At 37.9% G+C, this 15,777-nt stretch overlaps 1 non-coding gene across 1 annotated transcript; it reads right to left on the reverse strand.

Moving 5' to 3' along the window:
- Window positions 1-239: 239 nt before the first annotated feature.
- On the reverse strand, window positions 240-347 carry LOC148549131 (small nucleolar RNA R71). The gene has a single exon (XR_015898946.1). It is a non-coding gene; the product is annotated as a small nucleolar RNA R71 (small nucleolar RNA).
- Between the last annotated feature and the right edge of the window lie 15,430 nt (window positions 348-15,777).

A 15,777-nucleotide genomic window follows, 5' to 3' on the forward strand; every position in this document is an offset into this window, starting at 1 on the left:
AGTTTCATGGACTTCCATCTGAAGATCCTTTTCAGTTCTTAACTGAATTCTTGCAGATCTGTGATACTGTTAAGACTAATGGAGTAGATCCTGAAGTCTACAGGCTCATGCTTTTCCCTTTTGCTGTGAGAGACAGAGCTAGAATATGGTTGGACTCTCAACCTAAGGATAGCCTGAACTCTTGGGATAAGCTGGTCAAGGCTTTCTTAGCCAAGTTCTTTCCTCCTCAAAAGTTGAGTAAGCTTAGAGTGGATGTTCAGACCTTCAGACAGAAAGAAGGTGAATCCCTCTATGAAGCTTGGGAGAGATACAAAGAACTAACCAAAAAGTGTCCTTCTGACATGCTTTCAGAATGGACCATCCTGGACATATTCTATAATGGTCTGTCTGAATTAGCTAAAATGTCATTGGATACTTCTACAGGTGGATCCATTCACCTAAAGAAAACGCCTGCAGAAGCTCAAGAACTCATTGACATGGTTGCTAATAACCAATTCATGTACACTTCTGAAAGGAATCCTGTGAGTAATGGGACGCCTATGAAGAAGGGAGTTCTTAAAATTGATACTCTGAATGCCATATTGGCTCAGAATAAAATATTGACTCAGCAAGTCAATATGATTTCTCAGAGTCTGAATGGAATGCAAGCTGCATCCAACAGTACTCAAGAGGCGCCTTCTGAAGAAGAGGCCTATGATCCTGAGAACCCTGCAATAGCAGAGGTAAATTACTTAGGTGAACCTTATGGAAACACCTATAACTCATCATGGAGAAATCATCCAAATTTCTCATGGAAGGATCAACAAAAGCCTCAACAAGGCTTTAATAATGGTGGAAGAAATAGGTTTAACAATAGTAAACCTTTTCCATCATCCACTCAGCAACAGACAGAGAACTCTGAACAAAATACCTCTAATTTAGCAAACTTAGTCTCTGATCTATCTAAGGCCACTGTAAGTTTCATGAATGAAACAAGGTCCTCCATTAGAAATTTGGAGGCACAAGTGGGCCAGCTGAGTAAAAGGATCACTGAAATCCCTCCTAGTACTCTCCCAAGCAATACAGAAGAAAACCCAAAAGGAGAGTGCAAAGCCATTGACATAGTCAACACGGCCAAACCTGGAGAGGAAGGGGAGGACATAAATCCCAGTGAGGAAGACCTCCTGGGACGTCCAGTGATCAATAAGGAGTTTCCTTTTGAGGAACCAAAGGAATCTGAGACTCATCTAGAGACCATAGAGATTCCATTGAACCTCTTTATGCCCTTCATGAACTCTGACGAGTATTCATCTTCTGAAGAGAATGAGGATGTTACTGAAGAGCAAGTTACCAAGTACCTTGGTGCAATCATGAAGCTGAATGCCAAATTATTTGGTATTGAGACTTGGGAAGATGAACCTCCCTTGTTCACCAATGAACTAAGTGATCTGGATCAACTGACATTGCCTCAGAAGAAATAGGATCCTGGAAAGTTCGTAATACCTTGTACCATAGGCAACATGATCTCTGAAAAGGCTCTGTGTGACCTTGGTTCAGGGATAAACCTCATGCCCCTCTCTGTAATAGAGAAACTGGGAATCTTTGGGGGTGCAAGCTACTAAAATCTCATTAGAGATGGTAGACAATTCAAGAAAACAGGCTTATGGACAAGTAGAGAACGTGTTAGTAAAGGTTGAAGGCCTTTACATCCCTGCTGATTTCATAATCCTTGATACTGGGAAGGATGAGGATGAATCCATCATCCTTGGAAGACCTTTCCTAGCCACAGCAAGAGCTGTGATTGATGTTGACAGAGGTGAATTAGTCCTTCAATTGAATGGAGACTCCCTTGTGTTTACAACTCAAGGTCATCCTTCTGTAAACATGGAGAGGAAGCATAAAAAGCTTCTCTCAAAACAGAGTCAACTTGAGCCCCCACAGTCAAACTCTAAGTTTGGTGTTGGGAGGCCACAACCAAATTCTAAGTTTGGTGTTGAACTCCCATATCCAAACTCTAAGTTTGGTGTTGGGAAGTCTCAACAATGCTCTGAACATCTGTGAGGCTCCATGAGAGCCCACTGTCAAGCTATTGACATTAAAGAAGCGCTTGTTGGGAGGCAACCCAATTTTTATTTATCTAATTTTATTTTTCTTGTTCTTTCATGTTTTATTAGGTTCATGATCATGTGGAGTCACAAAATAAATATAAAAATTGAAAACGGAATCAAAAATAGCACAAGAAAAATCACACCCTGGAGGAAGACCTTACTGACATTTAAACGCCAGTAAGAAGCATCTGGCTGGCGTTCAACGCCAGAACAGAGCATGGTTCTGGCGCTGAACGCCCAAAATGGGTAGCATCTGGGTGTTTGAATGCCAGAATTGCACCCTGGAGAAGAGCTGGCGCTGAACGCCCAGAACAAGCACGAATCTGGCACTGAACGCCCAGAGTTGTGTGCAAGGGCATTTTGCATGCCTAATTTGGTGCAAGGTTGTAAATCTTTGAACACCTCAGGATCTGTGGACCCCACAGGATCACCTCAGGATCTGTGGACCCCAGAGGATCCCCACCTACCTCCACTCACTTCTTCTCACCCCTCTTTCACACAATCCCATAAACACTCTCCCCCAAAACTCTTCACCAATCACCTCAATCTCTCTTCCCTATCACCACTTCACCACTCACATCCATCCACTCTTCCCCATAAATCTACCTCATAAACTCCACCTACCTTCAAAATTCAAAATCAATTTCCCACCCATAACCCACCCTTATGGCCGAACCCTCCCCCCCTCCCTTCCCTATATATAGCCCTCCATTCCTCCTCATTTCCACACAACACAACCCTCTCTTCTCTTCTTGGCCAAATACACCACTCCCTCCTCTCCTCCATATTTTCTTCTTCTTCTTCTTCATCTATTCTTTCTTCTCTTGCTCGAGGGCGAGCAATATTCTAAGTTTGGTGTGGTAAAAGCATAAGCTTTTTGTTTTTCCATTACCATTGATGGCACCCAAGACCGGAGAATCCTCTAGAAAAGGGAAAGGGAAGACAAAAGCTTCCACCTCCGAGTCATGGGAGATGGAAAGATTCATCTCCAATGCTCATCAAGACCACTTCTATGATGTTGTGGTCAAGAAGCAGGTGATCCCTGAGGTCCCTTTCAAGCTCAAGAAGAATGAGTATCTGGAGATCCGACATGAAATCCAAAGAAGAGGTTGGGAAGTTTTAACAAACCCCATCCAACAAGTCGGCATCCTAATGGTTCAAGAGTTCTATGCCAATGCATGGATCACTAGGAACCATGATCAAAGTAAGAACCCAAACCCAAAGAATTATATTACAATAGTTCGGGGGAAATACTTAGATTTTAGTCCGGAAAATGTGAGGTTGGCGTTTAACTTGCCTATGATGCAAGGAGATGCATGCCCCTACACTAGAAGGGTCAACTTTAATGAAAGGTTGGACCAAGTCCTCATGGACATATGTGTGGAAGGAGCTCAATGGAAGATTGACTCCAAAGGCAAGCCGGTTCAATTAAGAAGACTGGACCTCAAGCCTGTGGCTAGAGGATGGTTGGAATTCATCCAACGCTCCATCATCCCCACTAGCAACCGATCTGAAGTTACTGTGGATCGGGCCATCATGATTCATAGCATCATGATTGGAGAGGAAGTAGAAGTTCATGAAGTCATCTCCCTTGAACTCTACAAAATAGCCGAAAAGCCCTCTCCTGGGGCAAGGCTAGCTTTTCCTCATCTTATTTGCCATCTATATTACTCAGCTGGAGCTTTCATAGAAGGAGACATTCCCATTGAGGAAGAGAAGCCCATCACTAAGAAAAGGATGGAGCAAGCAAGAGAGCCCATTCATGGATCTCAAGAGACGCATGAAGCTCATCACCATGAGATCCCAGAGATGCCTCAAATGCATTTTCCTCCACAAAACTATTGGGAGCAAATCAACACCTCCCTAGGAGAATTAAGTTCCAACATGGGACAACTAAGGGTGGAACATCAAGAGCACTCCATCATCCTTCATGAAATAAAAGAAGATCAAAAAGCAATGAGGGAGGAGCAACAAAGACAAGGAAGAGACATAGAAGAGCTCAAGGACATCATTAGTTCCTCAAGAAGGAAACACCACCATCACTAAGGTGGACTCATTCCTTGTTCTTACATTCTCTGTTTTTCGTTTACTCTATGTTAAGTGCTTATCCATGTTTGTGTCTTCATTACATGATCATTAGTAGTTAGTAACTATGTCTTAAAGTTATGAATGTCCTATGAATCCATCACCTCTCTTAAATGAAAAATGTTTTAATTCAAAAGAACAAGAAGTACATGAGTTTCGAATTTATCCTTGAACTTAGTTTAATTATATTGATGTGGTGAAAATACTTTTTGTTTTCTGAATGAATGCTTGAACAGTGCATATGTCTTTTGAAGTTGTTGTTTAAGAATGCTAAATATGTTGGCTCTTGAAAGAATGATGATAAGGAGACATGTTATTTGATAATCTGAAAAATCATAAAAATGATTCTTGAAGCAAGAAAAAGCAGCAAAGGACAAAGCTTGCAGAAAAAAAAATAGCAAAAAAAAATAATAGAAAAAAAAGAGAAAAAGCAAGTAGAAAAAGCCAAAGCTCTTAAAACCAAGAGGCAAGAGCAAACAGCCAATAACCCTTAAAACCAAAAGGCAAGGGTAAATAAAAAGGATCCCAAGGCTTTGAGCATCAGTGGATAGGAGGGCCTAAAGGAATAAAATCCTGGCCTAAGCGGCTAAACTAAGCTGTCCCTAACCATGTGCTTGTGGCGTGAAGGTGTCAAGTGAAAACTTGAGACTGAGCGGTTAAAGTCAAGGTCCAAAGCAAAAGAAGAGTGTGCTTAAGAACCCTGGACACCTCTAATTGGGGACTTTAGCAAAGCTGAGTCACAATCTGAAAAGGTTCACCCAATTATGTGTCTGTGGCATTTATGTTTCCGGTGGTAATACTGGAAAACAAAGTGCTTACGGCCACGGCCAAGACTCATAAAATAGCTGTGTTCAAGAATCATCATACTGAACTAGGAGAATTAATAACACTATCTGAACTCTGAGTTCCTATAGATGCCAATCATTCTGAACTTCAATGGATAAAGTGAGATGCCAAAACTATTCAAGAGGCAAAAAGCTACAAGTCCCGCTCATCTGATTGGAGCTATGTTTCATTGATAGTTTGGAATTTATAGTATATTCTCTTCTTTTTATCCTATTTGATTTTCAGTTGCTTGGGGACAAGCAACAATTTAAGTTTGGTGTTGTGATGAGCGGATAATTTATACGCTTTTTGGCATTGTTTTTAGTATGTTTTTAGTAGAATCTAGTTACTTTTAGGGATGTTTTCATTAGTTTTTATGTTAAATTCACATTTCTGGACTTTACTATGAGTTTGTGTATTTTTCTGTGATTTCAGGTATTTTCTGGCTGAAATTGAGGGACTTGAGCAAAAATCAGATTTAGAGGTTGAAGAAGGACTGCTGATGCTGTTGGATTCTGACCTCCCTGCACTCAAAGTGGATTTTCTGGAGCTACAAAACTCAAAATGGCACGCTTCCAATTGCGTTGGAAAGTAGACATCCAGGGCTTTCCAGCAATATATAAGAGTCTATACTTTGACCGAGTTTGGATGACGTAAAATGGCGTTGAACGCCAGTTCTACGCTGCTGTCTGGAGTTAAACGCCAGAAACACGTCACAAACCAGAGTTGAACGCCAGAAATACGTTACAACCTGGCGTTCAACTCCAGAAAGAGCCTCTGCACGTGTAACATTCAAGCTCAGCCCAAGCACACACCAAGTGGGCCCTGGAAGTGGATTTATGCATCAATTACTTACTTCTGTAAACCCTAGTAACTAGTTTATTATAAATAGGACTTTTTACTATTGTATTAGACATCTTTGGACGCCTAGTTCTTAGATCATGGGGGCTGGCCTCTCGGCCATGCCTGGACCTTCATCACTTATGTATTTTTAATAGTAGAGTTTCTGCACTCCATAGATTAAGGTGTGGAGCTCTGCTGTTCCTCAAAGATTAATGCAAAGTACTACTGTTTTTCTATTCAATTCAACCTATTCCGCTTCTAAGATATTCATTCGCACTTCAACCTGAATGTGATGAACGTGACAATCATCATCATTCCCCGATGAACGCGTGCCTGACAACCACTTCCGTTCCACCTTAGATTGAATGAGTATCTCTTGGATCTCTTAATCAGAATCTTCGTGGTATAAGCTAGATTGATGGCGGCATTCATGAGAGTCCGGAAAGTCTAAACCTTGTCTGTGGTATTCCGAGTAGGACTCTGGGATTGAATGACTGTGACGAACTTCAAACTCGCGAGTGCTGGGCGTAGTGACAGACGCAAAAGGAGGGTGAATCCTATTCCAGTATGATCGAGAACCTCAGATGATTAGTCGTGCTGTGACAGAGCATTTGGACCATTTTCACAAGAGGATGGGATGCAGCCATTGTCAAGGGTGATGCCTCCAGACGATTAGCCATGCAGTGACAGCGCATCGGACCATTTTCCAGAGAGGATAAAAAGTATCCATTGACAACGGTGATGTCCTTACATAAAGCCAGCCATGGAAAGGAGTAGGATTGATTGGATGAAAACAGCAGAAAAGCAGAGGTTCAGAGGGACGAAAGCATCTCTATACCTTTATCTGAAATTCTCACCAATGATATACATAAGTATTTCTATCTTTATTTTCAGTTTATTTACTATAAAATTCGAAAACTCCATAACCTTTTGATATCCGCCTGACTGAGATTTACAAGGTGACCATAGCTTGCTTCATACCAACAATCTCCGTGGGATCGACCCTTACTCACGTAAGGTTTATTACTTGGACGACCCAGTGCACTTGCTGGTTAGTTGTATCGAAGTTATGAATGAAAAACAATTTATTAAGACGTGCGTACAGAGTTTCTAGCGCCGTTGCCTGAGATTACAATTTCGTGCACCAATAAGCAACAAGAAATGTAAATGACTTGAAATTAAATGAAAGAAATAAAGAACAAGAAAGTAAATGACAAGAATGTAAAGTGCTGAAAATTAAAGTACAAGAATGTAAATTACAAGGAATGGAAAGTACAAGAGAGTAAAGTACAAGAAAGTAAATGACTAGAAAGTAAAACCAAGTGAAACATTTCTACAAACACTTGGAAGGCACAAATGTGCAAAAGTAAATAAAGCCATAAATGTGCATAAGTAAATGACAAGAATTAAAGAATGAAATTAACGTTGAGATCAAGAGATATTGTATTCCTAGGATCAATAGTTTTCATCTCCTCTTCAATCATGAAACTCATTGACCTCTTGGAAATCATGAGTGATTGAATCTCAATGTCTTGGTAATTCAATCTCCCCAATCTTGATCAATAGCCAATTCCTTGGTCTAATTGCTTATGAGAAGAGATGAAGAATGGTCCCTAATTATACCACACACTTTTAAAGAGATATGAAGAGAAGAAGAAGAATAAAAATAAATTAATCTATCAAATAGCAATAGAGCTCTCTTTCCCAATGTTGGAAATTAGAAGCTCATAACTAAATATTTATAAAAGTGTCTATGAAAGAAATGGAAGAAGAGAAGAGAATGAAAGTGAAAGGGGAGTGGAGTCACCTCCACCCTTCCATGGTGTGTGTAAAATGATGAATCTAAGGTCCTATTTATAAGCTACTTAAATTACAAATTCAAATGAAATTACAATCAAATGCAAATTTCCTAATTACTTCTAGATTATTCTTGTGGCCTTGATTGATTGTTAATTGTGACTTGACTTGGACTTGTAAACTTTTAATTCTCTTCATAGAGGCTTGAAATATTGAAGAATAAATGAAGGAATTGGAGTATTAGAAGTGGCCCAATGTGGAGTGTCATTGAAGTGGCACTTTGGGCTTTTGAAGGCTTGGAAAGCTTTACACGTTGAAATATTGATCTGCTGCATCCCCAAAATAAATGCCCACTATAGACTGTTATATATCATTGGAAATTCCTGGATCTCAGCTTTCTAATGCCGTTGGAAGCGCGTTATTCAGACCCCTCTAGCCCAGACACGCCTAGCCGCACGCCAGGTATGTAGTGCAGAAAGAATTGCGATTTTCACCCTCAAATATAGTGTCCACTATAGAGTGTTATATATGGTTGGAAAGATCTAGAAGTCTATTTTCCAATGGCATTAAAATCACCTCATTTGGAGCTTTGTAGCTCGAGTTATTCTTGTTGGAGTGTGAAGAGGTCAGGGTTGCAAATCCTCTTTGCTTCTCTTTGAGTTTGTTTCCAACTCTTTTGCCATCTTAGGAGTGTGCTTCCTCTATTAGTGCTTTTATTGATTCTTTTTCTATCATTTCCTACAAAATTCATTAACTCAAGCAATTAAAGCAATATTCAACTTAAGCATAACAAATACTCAATAATTGGGCATTATAAACTAATTTTTTATATGAAAAAGTATAGAAAAACATAACATGATGCGCAGTCATCACAACACCAAACTTAAACTTTGCTTGTCCTCAAGCAAATAAAGAATCATGCAATACAATTTGACAATCCAAGGTGAGAAGAATAGCAATTAAACCTTCATGGTTGGCTAGTTTACTATGCATGCAACAATCACAAAAGAAATTCAAATGATTGATGTTTCTATCTAGCTCACTTTATGAAATCTTTTCTTTATATTCTTTCCTTGAACAAGCTTTTCATTTTTTTTCTTAGCTCAGCTTCTTGGGTGCTTTACACCATTAGTTAAAAGCTTCAACTCTAAATGCTTTGTTTTCAAGTATTACCACTTGATATATAAGCACCACAAGCATTTAATTAGAGGACTCTTTAAGCTCATTTCTTTCTTTTCTTTACTTTCCTTCTAATCATTGGTGCTTAGAGCCTTGAGCTTTGAGGGAGTGCTTTGCACTTGAGCCTAGCCTTGACTCTAAGTGTGTTTTGTTTTCAAGCTTTTTGCTTGATACATAAACACCACAAGTACTTGCCTAATGAATTGTCATTGGTACTCAGAGCCTTCAACTTTCTCATTCTTTCCCTTTTTCTTTACCTGATTACATTGATTTGCTTCTTCAAGGTTTTCAATATTTCAAAAATTTCATAAAATGTCCTAGATGAAAAATTCAATTAAACAAATTCAAATGCAATTGAGCAACAATAGTCATGCTAGCCTTCCAATACTTATATGCTCATGCTAGGTTCTTCTTTAATTACCTTGTTTGTTTATGATCATGATACTTAATTACTTTGACTCACAAAATTCAAGATGGTAGTTATAATGTCATAGCAACATGTTACAATTCAAATATTAACCTATGCTTATTCACAAGAACACACATGCATATAAAAGAAATGGAAGACAATCATGCAATTGAAAGTATAAAAAATAAATAAGAGGAAAAGGAACTTAACCACGTTGTAGTTTATCTTCATTGTTGTCATTTTTCTCCTATTCCTTCCTTCCCACACCAAACTTAGAATGATTGCAAGCAACAAATAAAATAGTGGTGATGGAATCTAACATTAATCATGAATGTCTTCAAGAAGAGATGTGAGTGATGCATGTGTTTAAGCAAACAAAATTAAAGATAACAATCAAGGTACAAAGAAAAGAGACAATATGATTGCATTAATAAGTGAGTTGTGCATGGTACTATGCATGAAAGGTAAGTGGCAACACCAAACTTAGTGTGATACTTTCATTTTAGAATGATGAAGTACCCACTAAAGATTGAAGATCAAATTGTTGCATGCAATACCAAACTTAGAATGCAATCATATGCCAAATTATTGAAAGTAAACTAAGAAAAGAAAGAAAATGTTACCAATGGTTGGATTGGCTCCCAATAAGCGCTCTTTTAATGTCATTAGCTTGACATGTTGGCTCTTAAAATTTCTTCCTCTTCTTCCAATTGGTTAAGAGAAATGACTTCAAGGGAGAAGAAGAGAAGATTGATGCCCCTTGATTTGATTGCCTCTTAACAAGCCTTCTTTTGTTGTTATTAACTTGATTCCTCTTGCTTGTTGGGATGGTGGTTGGATTGCTTTTTGTTGACCTTTTCTTTTTCATGGATGTTTTCTTTTGTTTCTTGGTCACAATCCTTCTTTGAGTGTTCTCCTTGATTGCCTTCACTTTCTTGATTTCAAGACTTAGGTGTTGTGTGATGGTTGGAGTGTCCTCTTCATCAAGAACCTCTTGGATTGATGGTCTAATTAAATCATCCTCCATACAACTCTCTACTTCATTGGAGTGTGGACTCCCTTGGTTGTTTTCCTCCCTTTCTTTTGTAAGATCTTGGATTGCTTTCTTTGGGAGTGAGTTTGCATGTTCCTTTGTCACCCAAAGTAGCCTTTGTCGATATGGAGCCCTAGACTTATATACTCTCACAACCTCCTCCTTCTTCATTGGAATCTCACTTGGTATGAGTGCCTCTTTTTCTTGTTTTTCCAATTCTTCCTTTTCACCCACAAATTGGTCTTCATCCTCCTTGCTAAGCACCACTCCATCCATGGCCTTGCATTCTTTCCTTAGGGTGTTCTTAATGTCACTTGGAAAGGTATTGGTGGGCTTTGCTAAGTATTTAGCAAGTTGGTCTATATGCACTTCAATGTTCTTGAAGGTGATATCTTGTTCCTCTCTAAATTTTCTAGACTATTGGGTGAAATCCTCTATACAACTTTCCATACACTTCTCTTCCTTCTCTCTAATGCTTTTTGTATCCTCTCCAATGCTTTCAAGGAGGGCTTCAATCTTGGAGAATCTTTGGGTGTCTAAGGGAGGTTGTGTAGGTTGTGGTGATTGGCTTGGTTTTGGAATGAATTTTATGAGTGGTGAAATGAATTTTGTAGATTTTAAAATGAGTTTTGTGTGTAGTAAAATAAATTTTGTGGTTGATGAATTGAATTGTATGGATTTTAGAAGGAATTTTGTGTTGAGAAAAACTCAAGTGGTGAATAATTTTGATATGAAAAATTTGGAGGTGAGGTTGGACAATTTTGATTAAATACATCTAGGGATGATGGCTCTTGATGGATGAGATAGGAAACATTGCATTTTCTTTGGTTTTAGCCTTCCCAATCACAATTCGGATAGTTGTCCCATTCATAGGAGTATGAATCATTTTGTGTCTTGGGAAGTATCCCATTTAATTTGATTGCTCAAACCCCATCATTCCTTGATCTTGATATCCCCAACCATAATTAGTATAGTAACTTGTATCATTTTGTGGTGGTGGAAAATACCCAATGTAACTTGCTTGATCATTGTGTGACCTTGAGGCATATTCCATTTGGGTTGATTGCTCATAATCTATCATTTCTTGTTGATCTTCCCATCCACCATGAGGATAATGACATGAATCATTTTGTAGTGGTGGGTAATATCCCATGTAATATGATTGATCAACATGTGAGGTAAACTCTATTTTAATTGTAAAATGTTGCATCAAACACAACCACCAAGAGAAATTGAAATTTCTTGTGTCACAACTAAAGAATTCTTAATGAGTCAATAACACAAACACTTAACATGCAATAGAAAAAAAGAAATAAAAAAAAGGCAAAGTAAATGACAAAAAAAATAAAAAGAAAAAAAATGCCTAATCTAGATAATCAATCAACCGGTAGTTTGTTAATAACAATTAATCCCCGGCAACGGCACCAAAAACTTGATAACGAAAAAATTAACTTCTTCCGTTAATAACTACCGACAAGTGCACCGGGTCGTATCAAGTAATAAAACTCACAAGAGTGAGGTCGATCCCACGAGGATTAAAGGATTAAGCAAGTAATAGTTAATTAATTATTCTAGTTAGACGATCATAATTGTGATGATAAGCAACAAGAAATGTAAATGACTTGAAATTAAATGAAAGAAATAAAGAACAAGAAAGTAAATGACAAGAATGTAAAGTGCTGAAAATTAAAGTACAAGAATGTAAATTGCAAGGAATGGAAAGTACACGAAAGTAAATGACTAGAAACTAAAACCAAGTGAAGCATTTCTACAAACACTTGGAAGGCACAAATGTGCAAAAGTAAATAAAGCCATAAATGTGCATAAGTAAATGACAAGAATTAAAGAATGAAATTAACATTGAGATCAAGAGATATTGCATTCTTAGGATCAATAGTTTTCATCTCCTCTTTAATCATGCAACTCATTGACCTCTTGGAAATCATGAGTGATTGAATCCGAATGTCTTGGTAATTCAATCTCCCCAATCTTAATCAATAGCCAATTCCTTGGTTTAATTGCTCATGAGAAGAGATGAAGAATGGTCCCTAATTATACCACACACTTTCCTAGACCCAAATAATGGATAGATTAAATGTCACAATATCCCATCCATACCTAAATCTACTCAAGTGTGAGAAGGATTTTCAAGCATCATTCTATGATTCTTTTCCCAAGGTTCACATGGAATTCATGTACATTCAATCTCTTTTCCAAGATAATTAAATGATTAAATGATGAACGAAAATACTTCAAGTAAATCAGAGAAAGATGAAGAGAAGAAGAAGAATAAAAACAAATTAATCCATCAAGTAGCAATAGAGCTCTTTTTCCCAATGTTGGAAATTAAAAGCTCATAACTAAATATTTACAAAAGTGTATATGAAAGAAATGGAAGAGGAGAAGAGAATGAGAGTGAAAGGGGAGTGGAGTCACCTCCACCCCTCCATGGTGTGTGTAAAATGATGAATCTAAGGCCCTATCTATAAGCTACCTAAATTACAAATTCAAATGAAATTACAATCAAATGCAAATTTCCTAATTACTTCTAGATGATTCTTGTGGCCTTGATTGATTGTTAATTGTGGCTTGACTTGGGATTGTGAACTTTTAATTCTCTTCATAGAGGTTTGAAACATTGAATAATAAATGAAGAAATTGGAGTATTAGAAGTGGCCCAATGTGGAGTTTCATTGAAGTGGCACTTTGGGCTTTTGAAGGCTTGGGAAGCCTTACACGTTAAAAGATTGATCTTCTGCGTCCCCAAATTGAATGCCCACTATAAACTATTATATATCATTGGAAAGCCCTGGATCTCAGCTTTCTAACGCCGGTAGAAGCGCATTATTTGGACCTCTCTAGCCCATGTTATGATCTTTTGAAGGTGAAGAGGTCAGTCTCGCATGATTGCTGGAAATTTGGCCCGACGTGCCACGCCCAGACACGCCTAGCCGCACGCTGGGTATGTAGCGCTGAAAGAATTGCAATTTGCACCCTCAAATCTAGTGGCCACTATAAATTGTTACATATGGTTGGAAAGCTTTGGAAGTCTATTTTCCAATGGCACTAGAATCACCTCATTTGGAGCTTTGTAGCTCGAGGTATTCTTGTTGGAGTGTGAAGAGGTCTGGGTTGCAAATCCTCTTTGCTTCTCTTTGAGTTTGTTTCCATCTCTTTTGCCACCTTGGGAGTGTGCTTCCTCTATTAGTGCTTTTATTGCTTCTTTTTCTATCATTTCTTACAAAATTTATTAACTCAAGCAATCGAAGCAATATTCAACTTAAGCACAACAAATACTCAATAATTGGGCATTATAAACTAATTTTTGATATGAAAAGGTATAGAAAAATATAACATGATGCGCAGTCATCAGATCTCGTCTTATATACTTGTTTATTCTGCTCCTCCTAGAGGATTATGGAGAACTAGGGTTTTATCTATGTATTTTGGATTTTGAGATAGGTATATATGTATGTAAATATTCTCCGGTCGGCCTTGGCTTCGCATGCTGAGTTAGGAGCTTATTTTTTGTACTCTTGACCCTCTACTCTTGTCTTTTGTATATATGTGGTAGTGAACTTTAGATTTCTTCACACGCAAGTATCTCATTTTCTGAGCGCTGCGCCTTTTATTTCACGTTTTTGTTTTACTTGTACTTTAAGGCTCCTAGTATACTATCTCCTTTTCATCATCATCATCATCATCATCATCATCATCATCATCATCATCATCATCATCATCATCATCATCATCATCATTATTATTATTATTATTGTTATTATTATTATTATTATTATTATTATTATTATTATTATTATTATTATTATTATTATTATTATTATTATTATTATTATTATTATTATTATTATTATTATTATTATTATTATATTTTATTTTAGAGGTCGTAATACCACACCACCTCTGTTTTATGGCAAGTGTAAAGCTCTGTGTGGTAGGGTGTTACATTATGATATCAGAGCAGTTCGTTCCTGTAGAGCCTGAGAAACAGACTGACTATGCTTCTGTGCATTCTCTGTGTATGTGTCTATGTGCTATTAGGATATCTGACTGATATACATAGCATAAAATTCATGAGTATGCATTTGGAACTTGAAAGCACTAGACTTGAGATATTGAGACTGATCACTGATGAGCGGATATTTTATACGCTTTTTGAGGTTAATTTCATGTAGTTTTTAGGATGTTTTAGTTAAGTTTTTAGTATATTTTCATTAGTTTCTAGGAAAAAATCATATTTTTGGACTTTATTATGAGTTTGTGTGCTTTTCTGTAATTTCAGGTATTTTCTGGCTGAAATTGAGGGAGCTGAGCAAAAATCTGATTCGGGCCGAAAAAGGATTGCTGATGCTGTTGGATTCTGACCTCTCTACACCCGGAATGGAACTTCTGGAGCTACAGGAGTCCAATTAGCGCGCTTCCAATTGCGTTGGGAAGTAGACATCCAGGGCTTTCCAGCAATATATAATAGTCCATATTTTGCTTAAAGATAAATGACGTAAACTGGCGTTCAATGCCAGTTCCATGTTGCAATCTGGCGTCCAGCGCCAGAAACAGGTTACAAGTTGGAGTTCAACGCCAGAAACAGGTTACAACCTGGCGTTGAATGCCCAAAACAGCCCAGGCACGTGAGAAGCTTTAGTCTCAGCCCCAGCACACACCAAGTGGGCCCCAGAAGTGGATTTCTGCACTATCTATCATAGTTTACTCATTTTCTGTAAACCTAGGTTACTAGTTTAGTATTTAAACAACTTTTATATATTTATTTTGTATCTCATGATATTTTAGATCTGAAATTTGTACCTTTTGGTAGCATGAGTCTCTAAACCCCATTGTTGGGGGTGAGGAGCTCTGCAGCGTCTCGATGAATTAATGCAAGTACTTCTATTTTCCATTCAAACATGTGTGTTCCTATCTAAGATATTCATTCGCGCTTAATTATGGAGAAGGTGATGATCCGTGACACTCATCACCTTCCTCAACCCATGAACGTGTGCATGACAACCACCTCTGTTCTATATTAGATTGAATGAGTATCTCTTAGATTCCATAATCAGAATCTTCATGGTATAAGCTAGAATTGATGGCGTCATTCAGGAGAATCCGGAAAGTCTAAACCTTGTCTGTGGTATTCTGAGTAGGATTCTGGGATTGGATGACTGTGACGGTGATGCTAGGGCATTTTGGCCAATTTCACTTACCTTTTCTTTACTGTTTTTAGGGTAGTTTCATGCATTTCCGTAGGAAATAAGTTAGTTTTGGGTAGATATTCACTTACATCTTGATTCAAGCATGCATTATGCAATTTACATGATTTCATGAGGATTTTGCATGAATTGAAGGACAAATTGGTTGTTGCATTTCCCATGACTTGGACTAGAACTTTGATGCACTTTATTGCTTGATTTCAGGACAAAGGAAGCAAAGAAGAACCACATTAGTGGCCACGTTAGTTACACTAACGTGGAATGGGAGTAACTTGCAAAGTTAATGAGAAAAGT

The sequence above is a fragment of the Arachis ipaensis genome, chromosome B8 (assembly GCF_059453495.1).
Source record: "Arachis ipaensis isolate K30076 ecotype BB chromosome B8, ASM5945349v1, whole genome shotgun sequence".
Lineage (NCBI taxonomy): Eukaryota > Viridiplantae > Streptophyta > Magnoliopsida > Fabales > Fabaceae > Arachis > Arachis ipaensis.